This window comes from Elephas maximus, chromosome 6 (genome assembly GCF_024166365.1).
Source record: "Elephas maximus indicus isolate mEleMax1 chromosome 6, mEleMax1 primary haplotype, whole genome shotgun sequence".
NCBI classification, from domain to species: Eukaryota; Metazoa; Chordata; class Mammalia; order Proboscidea; family Elephantidae; genus Elephas; species Elephas maximus.
In genome coordinates, this window is record NC_064824.1 from 118,229,066 (window position 1) to 118,249,520 (window position 20,455).

A 20,455-nucleotide genomic window follows, 5' to 3' on the forward strand; every position below is an offset into this window, starting at 1 on the left:
TTCTGGTGGTCAGAGCTCCTAGACCATCTGTTTGGATTGCCCTGTGCCCCTCTAGGGCACAGACCCTGGCAGTAATATGTCCAGCTTGGCAGCCTGTGTGACATCTTTTCTTGTATCGTATCAGATGGTTCTTAAATAATGACCATGCCTGTTGACACTTAGACCTCTCAGGGAATTCCGAGCAGCAAAGGCGAAACGGAATTCAAGGCCACTTGTTCCAACCTCTGCCTGTTCAGTTGGCAATTAAGCTATGGGGGAAGACAACACTAAAACAGGTTCTCTGCAAGCACCAAGTGGTGAGTTGAATCCAAAGTGGCAAACAAGGAAGCCCAAAATGAAGCAGTTAGGTTCCAGAGAAACAAAGGGTACAATCGTCCGAGGGAGAACTTGATGGGTTGCGTGGCTCACGGTTTGTGCAGAGAGCAGACTCCAATGTTTGTGTGATTTATGTTCTAGAAGGAAGATTGAATATTTGAGTCCTCTGCTGGGATTGTTTTTAATTTAGTTGGAGATGTTTCTTTTTATTGAACAACACTTTATCGAGTGCTGACTCAGCAGACAGCCGTTGGGCTGTTCTTGGGGTGGTGGATGGATGAGTCATATTGATCTGAGGGATGTGGTGAAGGACCAGGGAACTCCTTCATGCCCATTGTCCCCTCTTTTGGGACAGGGCTGCCAGAACCATAGGAGACGAGCGACAGAGAGCAGGTGGGGGCACAGCTGGAGATGGGGCAGGGGCAGGGAGTAGGGGGTTCACAGTTCCTGGAATGATACAGAATGGGGTGGGAGAAGGAGAGGCATTAAGGAGGGTGCCAAACAAGACTTTGATTTGATGGTCCCTTTTAGCATGGCCTGGTGGCATAGTGTTTAAGCATTCGGCTGCTAACCTAAAAGTCGGCACTTCGAAGCCACCAGCAGCGTTGTGGGAGAAACATGTGGCAGTCTGTTTCTGTAAAGATTACAGCCTTGTAAACCCTATGGGGCAGTTCTACTGTGCCCTGTAGAGTTGCTGAGTCGGAATTGACTCCATGGCAATGAATTTTTTTTTAGCACATTCCAGCACCCCTTGCCATGGGGCCTCTCCTTGTGCTCACCAATGACTTGTATGTGTCTGTCTCCCCTCTAGATGGGCAGGACCTTGCCTGGGCCTTGTTTGTATCCCTAATGTCTCCTGCAGTGGCTGGTTATGGGGGCACATGGAGGTACAAAGGTGGGCAGGTGACAGGGTGGATGACTCAGCCTCATTTAGGATCCAGTGAAGACCAAGAAAGATACTAGCAGAATTTCTTTTTTTAAAAATTTTATTGTGTTTTTGGTGAAAGTTTATACGGCAAATTAGGTTCCCATTTAACAATTTCTATATATGTTTTTAGAAACCCTGGTGGTGTAGTGGTTAAGTGCTACAGCTGCTAACCAAAGGGTCAGCAGTTTGAATCTGCCAGGCGCTCCTTGGAAACTCTATGAGGCAGTTCTACTCTGTCCTGTAGGGTCGCTATGAGTTGGAATTGACTCGATGGCACTGGGTTTGTTTTTTTTTGGTATATATGTTTTTCAGTGGCATTGGTTACATTTTAAGCAATGTGTTAGTATTCCTATTATTTCCATTCTGGTTGCTCTGTTTCCTTTAATCTAGCTTCCTTGACCCCCCCCCCCACCCCTTACCTTCTCATATTTGTTTTAGGATAAATATTGACTGTTTGGTCTCATATAGATGATTGTTTGAAGGAACACAGTAATCATGGACGATATTGTTTATTTTATGAGCCACTCTGTTATTTGGCTGAAGGGCGACCTCCAGGAATGGCTTCAGGACACTAGTAGAACTTCTAAAGAATTTAAAGAATTCTGATAATGTTTTGGTTTTTGTGTTTGATGGCTTTAATTATAGCTGTCACTTTTTCTGTGTCTCTTCGTAATAATACCCTCAAAACTCAAAGTGGCACTGTGGGCTTTTTTCTGAGCCAGCGGGAGGGAGAGATGCAGGTGATTCTATATCCTGTGTGCCAGACAGTGACAGGTGGGAAAGGGCACTGGCTGCCAGAAGCCCCGGGAGATGAAGAGACAAGATGGCGGTGGATGCTGGAGAGATGGCCCTCGGGCTGGAGCAAGCAGGAAGGCCCTGTTTTCCATCTGAGCTGTCATAGGGCTCTTCCTGCTCCACCAGTGGCTTTTCAAAATGCTAGCGATGGATGGACCAGAAGCATCTTGTCCATTCTTGGTTTTGGAGAACCATTGTATACAGGGCCCTTGGAAGAGATTTTCAAAGGCCAGAACCCCTTACGCACAGGTTTCTGTCCTCCACGCCCTCCTCTAGGGCAGAGTTTCTTAGCGCGTATTCTGACGACCATCTACATCTGAGTCACCTGAGGAACCTGATAAAACTGCCAGTGCCTGGATTCATCCTCAGAGTCCTGATTCAGTGGGGCTTTGTGGGGACCCAGGAATCTGCTTTTTCACAAGCTCTGAAACCTAATTCCTCTTAGAAGCCTAATACTGGGGATCTTAAGCTTCCACCTGAAGACTACTCAGATGTCTTATGCCCCCTAGCCTGCTCTCACAGTGGCTCATATTCATCGTTTGTTTACTGTGGATTTAAGTCAAAGTGTTGTTTTGAGTTTCCTCCCTAACTATGGAGTCCTCCTGGCCTTGGTTAGGAGAATTCTCGGTGTTAGCAAGTTGGTAGGGGATGGGTTTTGGGCTCCTGCTTTCCCGAAGCCTTTAGGTTATGCTTTTCTAATTAGAATCCTCACTCCACAGTGGTATAGTGTGGAGGGAGGGGTGGAGGTGGGGTGTGGAGTATGTTGGGTTGGAGCCCCCTTCTTTCTCCCTGGGTGAGCTGTAAGGTAACTGTGTGTTGCAAATGGTCTGTGTTTGGCTACTAACCGAAAGGTTAGCAGTTCAAATCCAGCCAGAGGTACCTAGAAAAACCTGGAGACCTACTTCTGAAAGATCACAGCCATTGAAAACCCTATGGAGCGCAGTTCTACTCTGAAATACATGGGATCGCCATGAGTCAGAATCAAACTGACAGCCTTTTTTTTTTTGGTGAGCGAAAAAAACGGTTTATAGCAGTTTATCTCTTCTAAGAGAACATCACAGTTCTGATGCTCTAGGGGCACAAAGATCATGCAGCTTTTCAATGGACTGGGAGAAGAGGAGATGGGTGGAAGGGTGGGAAGTTAGGAGGGACACTCTCTTGGGAAACGGCTTCTCCTCCAGGGACTTCCAGCCTTAGCCTGTAAGCCCCCTAGCAGTTGGCTAGGACATCAGACTTTTGAAATAGGTGGAATTTTCCCAGGAGCGTGGCACACACTGCAGACAACATTTTAAAATAACCAAGTCATGTCAACAAATACAATTAAAATCCCCAAAGCTACGGGGAAGCCCAGAACTGTGGGAAATTTCTCTGAATAGAGAAGTTCTATGTAGAGTTTCCCAGCAGGCTGCCCTGATGGTGGCATGTGAGATGATTTTGATAGAGTTTGGATATTTTACCTTTGAACAGTTAGGTATTTTCATGTATATTAGAAAAGTCAAAACAGAAATCGTCGGCTCTATGATTTGCAAATAATATTGTACAGGAGGAGGCTAAAGTAAACGTATAACTTAAAGAAAAAATATTCAGGTTATAACTGTACGGTTTTTGTTGTTAGGTGCCGTTGAGTTGATTTTCAACTCATAGTGACCCCATGTGACAGGGTAGACCTGCCCCATAGGGTTTTCTAGGCTGTAATTTTTATAGGACCAGATCATCAGGTCTTTCTCCTGCAGAGCAGCTGGGTGGGTTCGAAAGGCAAACGTTTAAGTTAGCAGCCCTGCGCTTAACTGTTGTGCCACCAGGGCTCCTTAACTGTATGCTTAGTAGATGTATGTGGCAAAAATTGTGACAATAGTGGGGAAGGGGCTTAGTAATTGTTTTAAGCCATAGGTTCTTAACTTTGGCTACACAATGGAATCACCTGAAATGCTTTTAAGAAATATTGCTGCCTGAGCCTCATTCCCACAGATTGTTTGATTTGGTCTGGTGGGCCACATTGGTATTTTTTCAAAGTTCTCCCTCCAGGAGATTTGCAGTATTAATTACTTTTGTGTGTGGCCTTTCTAGCCATGGTCTTGAACCTCCCACCCAGGTGACTGTGTGATAGGGTGATTTTAGCCCACTAAGAGGATTGGTCAGTTTTGCCTTAAAAGAGAGCCAATTCTAAAAGAGACAGGAGGGGCCCACCATCACTAATGAAGGCAAGAGCCAGAGGAGAGACCTGGCAGCAGGATACGGTGTGGTGGGGTTACTGACCCCTGGAGAGAGAAACCTGAGTGACTTTGGACAGAGACTGAGGGCTAGGGACAGGTGTGCCTGCGAGCACAGCTGGGAAGAGCCTATCCTGATGGAAGAACTGAATCCTGAGTGTTCCTGAGCTTGAATTGTTACTTCCCTAATAAACCCCATAATTGTGAGTGTGGTTTGTGTGGCCATTGCAAAGAATTATCAAATCCAGTAGAGAGTGCTTTGGGAAGGACAGTTGGTGTCTGAACTGATAAGAGATGGTGGAGAGAGGAGGTGTGTCTGACTTCCACCTCACAGGAATCAGCCTTGGGCTGTTGATCTTGGTTCTCCTTTTGAAGTAAGAGGAGGTTAAACACTGCTCTCAAGCTGTTTTTACAGTTGGCGTCAGGAGTGGGATTCTTTGCAATGGCTCTAGACTCATGAAAGCGCAGGACTTTGTGTAGGATAATGAACCAAGGGGCTTGGGAAGTGAAACTTCCGATTCTTAAATGGTTGCTTTGGTTGTTACTTGTAATGGCTGAAAAGCTGCAGCTGGAGAGGCCTGGGGCCAAAGGCAGACCAGATAAGGTCGTGCTGCAGCTGAGGGTAGAAACCCCCCACCTGGAATGTCCTGGAGCCGAAGCCAGGCCAGAAAAGCAGGATGATTGATAGGGGGCCAGAGGCCCAAGACCATAAGCATATAAATGGCAAGATAGTTAAAGTGAAAAGATGAAACTGGAGTGTTTTAAAAGGGTTATGTTTAGGAATATGTGACCCCAATACTCCCCAGCATGTTTTCTCCTTTTTCAAAACGGGCAACTGAGAGCTTAACATAACTAAGGCCGTGATAAACCTATAAGTTGTTCTTGCTCTGTCTGCCTCCTTCACATACCTCTGTTAATGACTTTGTTTTGACCAAATGTTAATGACTTTGTTCTTTAAACTGATGCAAATAACCTTTTGTTCTGTCCGGACTACCTGTGGCATACAACCCCCACGGGAAAGTTGGAGCCCAGGTATCAGATATGTATATCTTTAGCCTAATAAAGAAATGTCTGGCAGGGGACTACAGAGACGCTTGTGACCCTTGTAAGATTCTATATAAGCTCTAATGTAAAACTGCTCTTTCGGACTCCATAGAGACATCCTGTGTTGCTGCTGGGTCCCTGGTGATGTATGCATCTCCTTAATAAGCTTTCTCACTCTTTCTGACTTGGAGTATGTTCCATTGGCTCGACTGCTCCAGGGCAAGGACCCTAATCAGGTAACGATTATGTGTTTAATTGAATGTACTATGGATATTGAATCTTTCTCCTACATAATGTTGTAAAGCAGACCTAAATGTATGCTAGAAATGAATATTGAGTATTGTAGATTACAGAGAGTGTGTAACTCTGGCTTCAGCTAATACTTGCTTGGATATGCTAAAATGGGAACTAGGATTTGCCCCAGGGAAACACAGGCTGTTTGAATGCGGTAGCCCTGTGTACAGGGTGGGAGCTTAGGTTTAAAACCTGATCCCCACCCAGATTTGCATTTGACAAGACATGCAGAACCACACAGGACTGCTGAGAGAACAGAAGATTTGCATTTGCAGAAAAATAGTGACTGTTTTGCTTTTCGAATTTCAAGCAAAACAGTTTGCTGTTAGATGCACTCAAGCAAGAAAAGTCAGTGTCCATCAGAAGGAACCTCTGCCAGGAATGGAAGTTAAGGGGAGCAAACGAGAAGACAGCTTGGCCTGCTTACTTGTGGTGACTGTTACTGCAATTTCTTGAGTTAGAACTGCCTGCTGCAACCAGCCAATTCTTGAGATGAGTGAGGTAGGTAGGAGACAGAGGGGGATGATCGCTTCCTAAACCTGCCTCCCCGAACTGGAGGCCAGCTGGAGGTTTTGAGGAAAGGGGACATGGGTTTTAGGAACTCGGGAATGTCTGTCCTCCATTTGTGTGGTTACGGTGGCCATGCTTCAGACATGTTGACCTTTTTCCATCACTATCTCATCTGCTCAGTGGGTGACTGGCGCCATCCTGGTTTCTGGTCACAAGATGGGTGCATTGTTCCATTTGACAGACTTAGATCGATATCACTTGTCTTTCCATGGTCCTATTTTTTTTTATAGGGGAACACTGGTCAATTTTAACTTTTAGAGGAAGTGACCTACAAAAACAGCAAAATCATACTTGGAGATAGAGACAGGCTAGGGAAGGAAAAATGGCACAGGTTCTGTTCAAGATACGGCTGAGCAGCCTGTTCCGTGACCACCTGGGTGCACTTATGAGTGGAAGTGAGGGAAGTGTAGCAATGAAGAGATGGGCTGAGTTTGGACATGTTCCATTGGCACCCATTGACCTAGCCCATGGAAGCTAGGGATGAGAGAGAGGCAGGGCTGCCTGGTCAAAAGTAAAAGGTGTTGTTGGACTCCTGAGGTTTACCGGTGGAACCTGTTGACCTAGCCCAAGGGGGCTAGGGATGAGAGTGTGAAGGGGCTGTCTGAAGTGCGGGGAGGTGTGTGTGAACTCTCAAGCCTAAGACTGCTACCCATGTGACCTGGCTTGGATGGCTAGGGATGAGCTGACCAGAACCGATCGAATGAAGAGCTGGTGTAGATTGCTGCAAGTTGATGGCTTGCTTTGGACTGGACTTTGCTGTGGATGCAGATGCTTAGAGTATGAACTGGAACTGAAGATTCTTTAAGACCAAAGAACACTCTTGTCTCCTCCTACTGGTTTGATAGGGAGGGGAAATTTAAACATTGGCTGTCTGAAACGGGGCAGGGGAGTGGGAGAGATAAAGACATGAAGCGGCTGCCTTACACTCTTTCATGGGTGTGCTTACACTCCAAAGAGGACACGGGAGGACCCCCACTGCATAGATTGCCCTTTTCCTGATAAGTCTGAAGAAGAGAGGGTGGGGGAAGATATTGATAGCATTATATGATTCAGCTGTGAGTGGTGATTATTAAAACAGCTAATTGTGATTGTAAAAACTGTAATGGTAGACACTGTAAGTATAAAACAGTGGACTAAGGAGGAGGCATTGCTGGATTAGAGTACAGTGCCTGAAACTAAAGTCCCTTATAGGTTTCGCTGTGCTGGTACCTCATGAGGCTCAGAGCAAGGGAATAATCCTCAGTTTAAATTTTACCAGAGGTCAGAAAGAGTGAAGGTAAGACAAACTGCTGGAGAGCCTGACCGAATCAGATGGAAACCCATAGCAAACCTGAATGGCTAGTACCTGAGTAACCTCACCCCTGTGGACTCTTTGCCCTATTGAAAGAAGAATTGTTAATGACTGTTTTGGACTGGTAAAATGATTGGAAGGGGGAAGTTATCCTCCAAATACGAAAGAACCATGGCTAGAAAAGCCAGGGGGTGGCCTGTAGTATTAATTACTTTTATGTGTGGCCTTTCTAGCCATGTTCTTGTAACTCCTACACGGATGACTGTGTGATAGGGTGATTGTGGCCCACCAAGAGGATTGGCAGTTTTGCCTTAGAGCCAATTCCAGAGCAGAGAGGAGGAGTCCACCACCACCAAGGGAGGAGAGACCAGGCAGCAAGTGACAGTGTGGTGGGCTTCCTGGCCCATGAAGGGAGAAACCTGAGTAACTGGGCGGAAACTGAGGGCCACGCCTCCAAACACAGCTGGAAATAGGCTATCCCAATGGCAGAACTGTGCCTTAAGCTTTCCTGAGCCTGAATTGTAACTGTTACTTCCCCAATAAACCCCATAATTGTGAGCACTGTTTGTGAGCTCTGTGTGGCCTTTGCAATGAATTATTGGACCCGGTAGAGACTGCTGTGGGAGGGACAATTGGTGTCTGAACTGATAGAGACAGTGGAGAGAGGAGGTGTGTCTGACCTCCACCTCTCAGGAATCAGCCTTGGGCTGCTGATCTTAGTTCTCTTTTCCCCTTGTGAAGTGGAGGTCAGACACTGCCCTCAAGTCATTTTTACAAGATTCTAATACGAAGTCAGGTTTGAGAATCGCTGTCCTATACCAACGTGCTGTTCCCATGGACATTTTCTTCCCCCATTCCCCATATAGTTGAACGTGTTTTCTTATTACGGCTTCTTCTTTGTGTGGAAATACAAATACACATTAAGCATGTTTATTTTAGAAAGCATGCTCCAGGGCAGGGACCATGCCTATTTCTATTCTGTTTACCAAGCAACAGAAAAAGGTTCTATGTGCCACAGTCTAATGTTTGGGCTGGCGGGTCGGGGCTGTGATTAACGAGCACCTTTTTTTTTTTTTCCTTACTCTGCTGGTTTTGCTGTCATTGAGGGCATTGTGGTCAAGTGGCTAGGGCATGGGGCTGGGAGGTGGGAGTCCTGGGTTCTAGCCTTGGCTTAGGCACTAGTTTGTGACTTTGGTTATGTTACCTCACCCTCCTGTGAGATTCTGTGTGGACCTTGCTCTTCCAGCTGACCTTGACCCCTGCAGTATTTGCTCGGGGGAAGGGTAGGAAGCAGGGGGCTGTAGTGCCGTGGGAACCCCCAAAACAGCTCCTGAGTGAAGTTATTGGAAACTAAGCCAGTTGTTGTTGATTCTGAATCCTGCAACCCCATGTATGTCAGAGTAGAACTGTGCTCCATAGGGTTTTTGAAGCCATTACCTTTCAGGAGCAGGTTGCCAGGCCTGTCTTCTGAGGTGCCTGTGGGTGGATCTTAACCACCAACCTTTTGATTAGTAGCCAAGGGCTTAACTGTTTTTGTCATGCAGGGACTCTGATGTAGGAACTTTTCCTTTAGCCTCACCAGGTCAAATGGAACACAAGATACTGGGTGAATGGTGTGAGCCCACGTTTCCATTTCCAGGAGAATCAGGAACTCAGAGACTTGCAGAGGGTAAGACAGGGGGCTGAGAAGGGTTGAGCAATGACCTTGGAGAATGACTTTGGGAGTCGTAACTGAATAGTTAGACAAAGCTGTAAGAGAACCAGAATTCAATCAGATATAATTTTATTATCTGTGTGGGTTGATATTGTGTCCCCCCTGCCAAATGTATGCTGAAGTCCTAATCCCTAGTACCTGTGAATGTGACATTATTTGGAAATAGAGTCATTGCAGATGTAATTAACATGAGGTCATTAGGGTGACTTCATATCTTTATGACTGGTGCCCTTAAGAAAAAAAGAAGAGCCACAGAGACCCACAGGGAAGAACACTACCTGACAACCAAGGCAGAGACTGGAGTTCTGCTGCCACAAGCCAGGGACCTTCTAGGGCTTCCAGAAGCTAGAAGTGATGAGGAAGAATCTTCCCCTAGAGCCTTCCAAGAAAGCAGGACCCTGCCAACACCGTGAATTTGGACCTCTGGTCTCCAGAGCTGGGAGAGAATACATTTCTGTTGTTTTAGTCACCACTTGTAGTAATTTGTTATGACAGCCCTAGGAAATTAATACAATATCCATTAAGAGTTGTGTGCTCCTAAGAGATAAGAGGAGCCCTGGTGGAGCAGTGGTTAAGAGCTTGGCTGCTAACTAAAAGGTCAACAATTTGAATCAACCAGCCACTCCTTGGAAACCCTATGGGGGAGTTCTACTCTATTCTGTCGGGTCCCTGTGAATTGGACTCAACAGCAATGTTTTTTTTTTTTTTAAAGAAATAAGCATATGAAAAGAATGCAGAATCCTTTAGAGTTATACAGAAAAATACAATTATATACCTCCCCAAAAAAAGGGTCAAATAAATGCAAGATCAGGTGTAGCCCCTTGGGTGGGGGTTACAGACTGGATTCTGGCTTGAAAATTAGTAATCTAATCACTCTCACCTAAGGCAGTGGGCTACTCAGCCACCTCCATCTCTAAGCTAGGAAGTTAGAGACTACAAATAGGTTCATAGAGTCACCAGCTGGGATGCAGTCAGCATCCCACCCGAGATCTCTGGTTGACTAGTAACCTCAGTAAGCTGAGAAAGTAAGCTGAGAATGAAATTATCTCTTTTGTCAGTAGACAGTTTAGTAGCACTGGGAAAACTTAAAATTAAGCACACAAATGATTAAGGGAATCAAAACTGTGGTTTTCATATTTTTAAATTAAATCATTTGCCACATATATGATACTTTTTTTGTTGCTGTCAAGTTCATTCTGACTCATGGCGACACCACGTGTATAGGCCACTCCGTGTATATAGAGAACGACTCCATAGGGTTTTTAAGGCTGTGACCTTTTGGAAGTAGATCTCCAGGCCTTTCTTTTGAGGTGCCTCTGGGTGGATTTTAACCACCAACCTTTTGGCTAATAGTCCAGAGCCTAGCCATTTGTGCTACCCAGGGACCCCTTAGGAAACCCCGGTGATGTAGTGGTTAAGTGCTATGGCTGCTAACCAAAAGGTTGGCAGTGCGAATTAACCAGGCGCTCCTTGGGAACTATGGGGAAGTTCTACTCTGACCTATAGGGTCACAATGAGTGGGAATTGATGGCAACAGTTTTGGTTTTGGGACTTCTTACATGTTTTATGTAAGTATAATTTTAAAGAGAATTTGGCGTATTAGAATAACAGGTCACCCTTAATATCCTATTTTAATGTTTGCACTTAAATAATTGAGATTTATTATTTTAAGTTAAAATCTTTTTAAGTTTACATATAGTATTAGTCATTTAAGAGAATTTAAGGTTCACTATTTTTTGTGTAGAAGCCCTGGTGGGGCAGTGGCTAAGAGCTCAGCTGCTAACTGAAAGGTTGGCGGTTCAAACCCACCAGCCGCTCTGAGGGAGAAAGATGTGGCAGTCTGCTTTCATGGAGATTATAACCTTGGAAACCCTACAGGGCAGTTCTACTCTGTTCTACAGGGTCATTATGAATCAGAATTGATTCGATGGCAATGGGTTTAGTTTTATTTTTTGTATGCTTAATTAAACCTATAACAGTCACTTTAGTACTGGGGAAGGTTTGTCAGTCAGATGAAGTCCTTAGGAGTTGAACATATTCAATTTATAAATGCAGTCTAAAACGTTAAAGAGGTTTAATTAAGTAAGTATATAAATGGGACCAAACATTAATCAAAAGCCCTCTCAAAGTGATTGTTAATACTTGCTAGACTTGTAATAGGATAATAAGATTCAGAAGCTGATTTTAAAAGCTTTGGAAAGAGCCATAAATTTCTAAATCTATAAATTTAATAAATTAAACAGTAATTTTCAAAACCCAAGTAAACCTCTGAGTGGTCTTTTCTGTGCACAGAAGCCACCCTCAAGGACATAAAAAATTTTCCTCTAACCAGTGTAATAGAAGTTACAGGAGGAAGGGGGGTGAATGGGAAGTAGAGAAGGGAAAACAACATTCTAGTCTCCTTGAGATTATCTTGTTCCCAAGGTCAAGGTAGTTAGTGTATTCCACCCAGTGCCACATTGCTCATCTCACAGGGAGAGACTATATTATCAACATTATGTTGCCATAATGAGACTATAATTAAATGCACGCTCACTGCATGTGGGATCAGAGTTGCTGAGGATACTGGTATTTGGTCAGTAAGAAAGCGGGTTAAGTGGTAATAGCTTTGGGCTCCTAGCAGCCCCTCCTTAGTAAGCCTATCTTTGTGGAGTTCCACTGTTCCGTTTGCTGTTAAGTTATTCCTCAAATCATTTCCCCTGAGCAAGAATAAGGACATTCTTTGGTGGAAGGTAAGGTTTTTTCCCAGAGGGGTTTGAGGCTGAGAGCCAGTAGGGATGCACATAAGTCTTATATGTACCCAACAAAAGCCAGCTCTGGCTGATTTAAGCAGAAGCCGAGTTGTTGAAAGGGGTCATTCACCAAACCACTTGCAAGGTAGGAGAACCCAACTCAGAAGTGATGTGGCTAGAACCATGGTAAAGACATGCCACAGAAAAAGTCTGGTGAGGATGCTGCTGCTGTCACTGGACATGAGATGTCACAGTTTGAGAGCCTGGTGGTAGATGTCACCCCTGGTCTTATTGCCACTGCTGCCCCAATCAGCCACCAGGATTCTCCACTCTTTCTCTGCATCACTACCTCCAGATCCCAGGTCTCAGGTGGATGCATCTTCTTGGCCAAGCTTAGGTCATATGCTATAGGGAAGGCTGGGAAAGGGAGTATGGGGCATTTTCAGCTTCTGTGGTAGGAGGTGGGCTCTGACTCCCACCAAGCCAGCTCGTGAGAGCTGCTTGTTAAAATTTCAGGAACGTGTGAGCTGGTTGTTAAACATAGTCATTATGAAAAAGTAAATTATAGTAAACATAATTTTCCCTATTCTTACTGCAAGGTACAGCTAAAACCCCTGGACATTATGTAAAAAACAGACATAAGATTCTGAATTGAGGAGAGAGAAAGTAGATCAGCTAGGGACCTTGGGACCCTAGGAATGACACAGTGATAAGTTCCCTGAGCTTTCTTTCTGCTTCATATATCCCATACTTGGAGCTGAAGAAGCCAGCAACCCAGAAATGCCAATGGACACAGACAAAAAAAGCTCCAAAAAAAGTCTGCCCTTTTTAGTCAAAGGACTAAAAAAAGTAACAACAGAAAACTTTCAGACAATAACTGCTCTACTCCAGCCAAGCATCACAGAAAGGAAAACAACAAAACAAAAAATGGTGGCCCCCCCCCACCCCCCAGGTCAACAAAGACTAAGTAAGGGAGACTTCCAATTTCAAGAGACTGCAACAAGGCACCTCACCACTCCTGCTGGGGTAATGTCATGGAAGGCCAAGTAGGGAACTGGGACCTTCATCTTCACTGACTTGCAATGAGCCCTTATGTCTCCTGTGTATCAGTGGAGACTATGAGGGGCATCTAGACTTCTACCGCCATCTAGCAGTAATGAAGTGTCCTTTTCTCTCTCCGAGAGGTGATGTCAGAGGAGGCCTAGTGGAGAGTCAAGACTTTCACCATTGCCTAGCAGTAATAGACCACCCCCCCAGAACTCCCACTCCCACCCAGCAGTAACAAGGACTACACCCCCCTCCAAGTGTCAACCAAGGCCAAGTGGAAAACCTGGACTTCTACTTCCTTTTATCAGTAATAAAGATGCTTTCCCCCCTTCCACTGCTGGAGTGGTGTCACAGCAGGCCAGTTAGTTACAACAGAAAGTTTAAATAAGACTCAGAGTCTTATCGCATGAAAATGTCCAGGTTTCAGTAGAAAATCACTCCCCATACCAAGAGCCAGGAAGATCTCAAACTGAAGGAGAAAAGATAATTAGGAGATGTCAACATCCAGATGTTAGAAATGTTAGAATTATCTGAAAAAGATTTTAAAGCATCTGCTTTAAAAATGCTTCAGTAAACAATTATAAAAATGCTTGAAACACATGCAAAAAATAGAAAGCCTCAGCAAAGAAAGGGAAAATCTCGGAAAAAAAAAATTTAAGGAACCAAATGGAAATATTAGAAATGGAAAAATACAATAATTATAATAAAAAATTCAATGAATGAGCTCAACAGTGGAATGGGGACAGATGAAAGAAGCAGTGAACTAGAAGATAAAACAATATAAATTGCCCAATCTGGACAACAGAGAAAAAATAGACTGGAGGAAAAAAACAAACAAGAAGCTCAGGGACCTGTGGAACTGTAACAAAAGATCTAGCATTTGTGTCACCGGAGTCCTTGAAGGAGAGGAGACAGAGGGTGGAGTTGAAAAAAAATACTTGAACACATGACTGCAAAGCTCGTATCTAACAAAGAACTGGTATCTAGACTATATAAATAACTCCCAAAACTCAACAGCAAAAAACAATTTGATTAGAAAATGGGCAAAGGACTTGAAGAAACATTTTACTGAAGAAGGTATACAGATGGCAAATAAGCACATAAAAACGTTCAATGACTGAAAAAGTGACAACACTAAATGGTGGTGAGTATGCAGAGAAACTGGATCATGCGAACATTGCTGGCAGGAAGGTAAATGGTACAGCGACTCTGGAAAACTGCCAAACAGTTGTCAAAAACCTAAACACACAACTATCATCTGAAGTAGCAATTGCACTCCTGGGCATTTATCCAGAGAAATAAAGACTTATGTTCAAACAAAAACCTGTACACAAATGATTATAGCAGCTTTATGTGTAATAGCCAAGAACTGGAAACAACCCAACTGTAATGAGTGAATGGTTAAATAAACTAGAATATTATTGAGCTTTTTATTGCTCAATAATTAGTTTAATAAAAAGGCCCTGGGTAGTGCAAACTGTTAAGCACTTGACTACTAACCAAAATGTTGGCAATATGCACCCACCCAGAGGTACCTAGTGATCTGCTCCCAAAAGGTCACAGCCTTGAAAACCTTATGGAGCAGCTCTACTCTGCACACATGGGTTGGCATGAGTCAGAATTGACTCGATGACAACGAACAACAATAAAAAGGAATGAATTTTTGATTCACATAAACTGGATGAATCTCCAGAGAATTATGTTGATGAAAAAAGCCAATTGCAAAAGGCTGCATACTTTAATAATGTTCATACATACTTATGTAATATTCTTAAAGTGACAAAATTATAGAAATGGGGAAGAAATTAGTGGTCTCCAGGGGCAAAGAAAGGGGTGTGGGTGCAAAGGAAGTTTATGTGGTTATAAAAGGGCAATACGAGGGATCGTTATGGAGGAAACTTTCTGAACCTAGACTGCAGCAGTATCAGTACCCTAGTTGTGATAGCCTTACAAGATATTGCCGTTGGGGAAAACTACATAAAGAGTATAGGGGACCTCTCTGTATTATTTCTTAACACAGCGTGTTAATCTACAGTTATTGCAAAACAAAACATTTAGTTAAATGATATAAACTCACCATTAAATACATCATAGTGAAAACAAAGGTATGAAATACTCAAAACTGGTTTCTAGTTATAGTATGTAGCTACTTCGCCTATTTATGCTCTTGAAGTTATTATGCCTGTTGTATATATGTGTGGTGGAAATATTCCATAATGGTGTACTTCTGAGAATCTCTAATTCTACCTTCCATGACATCAAATTGATAGCTTGAAACTGGCCACAGTGGGAGTATGTACACCATAGCAATCACAAACACTGCAACTTAGACCTCCCCACCCTCCCACAGTAGCAGGTTGTTCAACTTTTACCAGGACAGCACTGCTTATAAGGTAGGGAATTTCCCAAACATAGGAAGTACCTCTAGATGCTCTAGATGCTGGCCGACCTCTTCTTCCCCCTCCTCCCCGCCCCCCACCCAGAATACATGAGAAGGTGATGGGCAGGGAAATAAAACAGGAGAATGAAGGATTTACGTAGGATTTGAGCCATTTCTTTCCTGGATAAAGTCTCAGATCAGTTATGAGAGGAGGAAGAAGCTGGGCCCTTTCTAAGGATATTTCCTCTTTACCTCAGTGCTACCTTCACTTTATACAAGGCCGTTGTGGGCTACAGACGAGCCAGATGCTGGGCAAACGGCATCCTGGCCCTTTATAGTCTCATTTTTCAATATTCAGCTGAGAAGTGGCAGGATGGAGAAACTACAAAAAATTGGAGCCGTATGAACGAATGTTCAGGTAACTTTATACTTTTCCCTAGACAATGCCCTCCTTGCTCTCTATCAAATTCCTATTCTTTCTTTAGCACCCTGATCTAGGAACCATGTAGCTATTGGTTTTGCTCTTCCAGCAAGCTTTTCCTTCCCATTCTTCTCTTATTTGGCCTTGGGTAGGATGGGAGTGGAGAGAGGTGGGCTCTGTGGATGCAGACCTGATTAACCACCCTATCCCATCTTCCTGCTACAGTGATTGGTCCAAAGGGTAGGCATGGCTAGACAAGGAGATATGGGGATACTGGGTATAAGCAGTTCTCTTCACCCACTAGGAGTCCCTGGGTGATACAAAAGATTAACGTGCTTGGCTGCTGACAGCAAGGTTGGCAGTTCGTGTCTACCCAGAGGTACTTTAGACAAAAGGCCTGGGGATCTACTTTTGAAAAAAATTAGCCATTGGAAATCCTATGGAGCACAGTTCTACCCTGTGCTCCGTACATACATGGGGTGGCCATGAGTTGGAATTGACTCAATGGTAGCTTGGTTTTCATCCACTATCAAAAAAAAACCCAAAACAAAACAAAAAACCAGTTGCCTTTGAGTCAGTTCCGACTCGTGACCACCCCACAGGTGTCAGAGTAGAGCTGTGTTCTCTACGGTTTCTAATGGCTGATTTTTTCAGAAGTAGAACGCCAGGTCTTTCTGCCAAGGCACCTCTGGGTGGACAAAAACCTCCGACCTATGGGTTAGCAGCTGAACACGTTAACTGTTTGCACCAGCCAGGGACTCCTTTCATTCACTAGGGTTGCTAAACCAGCACTGCCAGTGTCCATGCTCCCTGCCACAGGAAGGGGGCCTCTCTGTAGCCAGAAGATGGCCAACACAGAGCCAGGCAGAGATGAGAGACAGAGAGAATCCTTTTGGGCCAAATGTCCTGGAGTCCTGAGACCTTGGTCCCTGCAGCTCAGTATCCTTCCTAGCTCAATTCCATTTTTGGCTTAAGCAAATTCTATTTGAGTTTTTGGCACTTGCCCATCCCAGAATTCCAGATAAACACATACTCCTTATAAAGCCTCCCCCGGTCTCCATGGCTTCTCTCCATCTCCGTTCCCTGTATTTGGAGTTTAAATGTGCAATTGAAAAGTGCTAGTCACAACCTCAGCCAAGAGAGACCTCCGTTTCACCTCCCACTATGGCTGATTTCAACCAGAGATCTTCTGGTTGACTTAAAGATACTCTCAGGCTCCCCTGAGAGGGCTGTTCTCCTCCAAGTGTCTTTGGACGCTGTATCCAGCCACGGAGTTGAGTCACAGGCAGGCTAACAGCATGATTCTGCTGTTTTATAGCCTGAAAGAAACATTTGCGCAGGATACTTTTTTTTTTTTCCAATATAGGAGAAACCTCCGAAAATCAAGCCAAATGCTTTTGAGAAACATTCTGTGGTGGTAAACTTCTCGGGTGTTAAGACACCACTGCCTTTAGCGCCCATATTCCCTGATTTATTTTGAGACCAGAGCGTCTGTAGTGCCACCATCTAGCCACATGTTAATTTTTTGTCTACACAAGGGTGTAAGCCGCATATGGTTTATTTCAATTAGCTTAATTGTTTTTGGTTATTTAATAGCTAATTGTCTTAATTAGCTTCCAAAGCACAACAATGCCGACAACGGTAATGACTCCATCTTATCCATATGGTTACAGAAGACAGATGACTCAATTTCCCATCCTCGGGCTCTGTGAGTCCCAGGAGGAGGATGGGGCAGGTGCAAGCAGAGAAAGATGGAAGTACTGGGGAGGGCTGACCTGGCCTTGAATGCAAAAAGCTGCATATTAAGAGTAAATGAGGAGGTGATGGACAGGGAAATAAAACCAGGGAATGAAGGATTTATGTCGGGCTTGAGTCATCTATTTTCTTAATGTAGATACCATAGAGTGATGCTGGGTGAATAATAGTAAGAATAACAACAAATTTCACAGGTGCCAGCAGGCTATATATTGGCCCTGATCTGAAGAGGCAACGTTTGAAGACCAAATTGTGAGAAGACATTGAGAGTGAGAAATGTCCCAGGGGACAATCTGTCTTAGGAATAGCTGGGACCAGTCAAAGCCTGGCTGATGTTTCCCCGGCAGAGCTGGCTTGGAAGTAGTTCAGAGCTAGTGCCTGGCATCTTTTAGGAACTTAATCTATGTTTTAATCAGCCACCAGGATATCCTTTGAGCATGACCTTCAACGTGTATCCAGAACCTGACACCTTGCGCCCTCTTTAGTGCTGCTAGTCCTGGCTGGTTCAAATGGTTAATGCGCTCGGCTGCTGACACAAAGGTTGGTGGTTTGAGTCCACCCCAAGGCACCTTGGAAGAAAGGGCTGGCAGTCTACTGAAAAATCAGCCATTGAAAGCCCTGTGGAGCACAGTTCTACTCTGACACACATGAGGTTGCCAGGAGTTGGAATTGACTCAATGACAACTTTTTTTTCTTTTTTACTGCTGCTGTCATTGTCTGATCCACTATAATCTATGACCTCCCAACTGGTCTCCCTGCTCCTACCATCGGCTTCTAAAGTTTATTCGCAATACAGCTGCGTGAGGATCCTTTTAAAACATGAATCACGTCACATGATTTCTCTTCTCAGAACCCTCTAATGATTCCCACCATCCTTGGAATAAAAGCCAGCGTCCTCGCAATGGTGGACGGAGTCCTGCCCGTCTTACCTTTCTGAGCTAATTTCCTCTTCCTCCTTTGCGCTGACTACGTATCCCTCACACATGCATGCTGTACGACTTCGCTGCCTAAATTGGGAGCCACTAGCCACACATGGCTATTTATTTTTAAGATAAATAAAACATTTAGTTCTTTATTAGCATCACCACCACCATTCAAGTGCTCAATAGCCACATGTGGCTGGTGACTACCACACTAGGCAGCTCAGATCCAGAACACTTCCATCATCACAGAAAGTTCTCTTGAACAGCGCCATTTAGACACTTTACACCAGACAGGGGCAGCAGCCAGTGTAGAGAGCCTTTTCCAAAGATAGCCACATGGCCAAGTCCCTCAACCCCTTAGTTTTTTACTCAAATGTCACCTTCTCCATGAGGCCCACCCTGACCATTCTACCTAAAATCCCAGCTTACTGCCCAGCTCCCTGCCCTAAGCATTCCTGCTTCCTTACTCCACTCTATTTTTTGCATAGCACTTAACGCCTTATAACATACTGTAGTTTAGTTATTTGTTATACTCATTGTTTATTGTCAGTATCCCCCCAAGAGAATATATGTGTGTATGTTCCCAAAATAGGGGCGTTAGCTGGATTTGCCCACTGTTGTAACCCCAGCACCCAGATAGTGCCTGGCATGGAATAGGTGTTCACTAAATACTTGTTGAAGCAATTAGTGGATTGATATATTTGTTGAGCAAATGATTTGTGCTAGGCTCTGGGGATATATGTTGGCTGCCATCGAGTTGGTCCCTGGCTCACGGTGACCCTGTGCACAACAGAAAGAAATGCTACCTGGTCCTGCCCCATCCCTGTGATCAGTTGCAGATTGGACCATTGTGATCCATAGGGTTTACATTAACTGATTATCAGAAATAGATTGCCAGGCCTTTCTTCCTAGTCTGTCTTGGTCTGGAAGCTCCACTGAGACCTGTTCAACATCATAGCAACATGCAAGCCTCCACTGACAAACCGGCGATGGCTTCGCAAGGTCCCTTGGCTGGGAATTAACTTAGGTCTCCCACGTGGAAAGCAAGAACTCTACCACTGAACCACCACCACCCCCTCTGGGAATATATAGAAGAATAAAATAGACTTGTTCCTGCCATCATGCAGTTTCTATTCTAGTGGGAAGGACAAGTAAACAAATATCTAATACAAATATCTAACAAACAAATATCTAATACAAGTTCTGAAAAGTTCTACGAAAGAAACAGAGATAGAGGCTAGTGTGTCTGTGTGGGGGGTGCGTGGCGGGGAGGCTTTCTGATGAGGACAGCAAGCTATGTGAGGGGCAGTGGAGGGGCAGGGTTGCTAGGTGGGATTGAAGAGCACTGCAGAGGAAATAGCATGTGCAAAGGCCCTGAAGCAGGCAGGAATGCGTGGCGTGGGTGAGTGGATAACACTCGGGAGACAATCCACGTGTTATTAATCACCAAGGATAAGTTGCAGATGGGGAGTTCTCTTTCATGGTGATGCTACTCAGACTGTGGTCTTGAACCAGTAGCATCAGCATCATCCGGGATCTTGTTAGAAATGCAAATTCATAGGGCCCACCTAGGCCTACTGAATGAGAATCTCTGGGAGTGGGGCCCAAGAATCTGTGTATTAACAAGCTTTCCAGGTAATTCTGATGCTCAGTGCTCTGCTGTACCGCATCCTCTATGACACCTAAGCACGTAAGGGACCCCCCCATAACTATTGTTCGAATGAATGAAAGAAGGAATGAACTAGAGGATGTGTTTTACAACCCCCACGGTGCCTGTTCCCTGATGTTCTCATCCTTTGGCTGAAACTCAGATGCTAATTAGCATGGGGTACAAAGGAATGCTTTCTTTATTGAGCCAGGGGCAATTGTTAATTGGAAGAATGAACTGAGAAGGAAATACCTGAGTGTCATAGGAACTCAGAGATTTGGATTTAGAGAGGAGGGAGGAAGCCATTCCTGACTGGGAAAAGCAAGGTTTGAGGTTTGAGCGTGGCTTGATGAGGGGAGAAAGAAGGCAGCCCCTAGGCAGAAAGGGC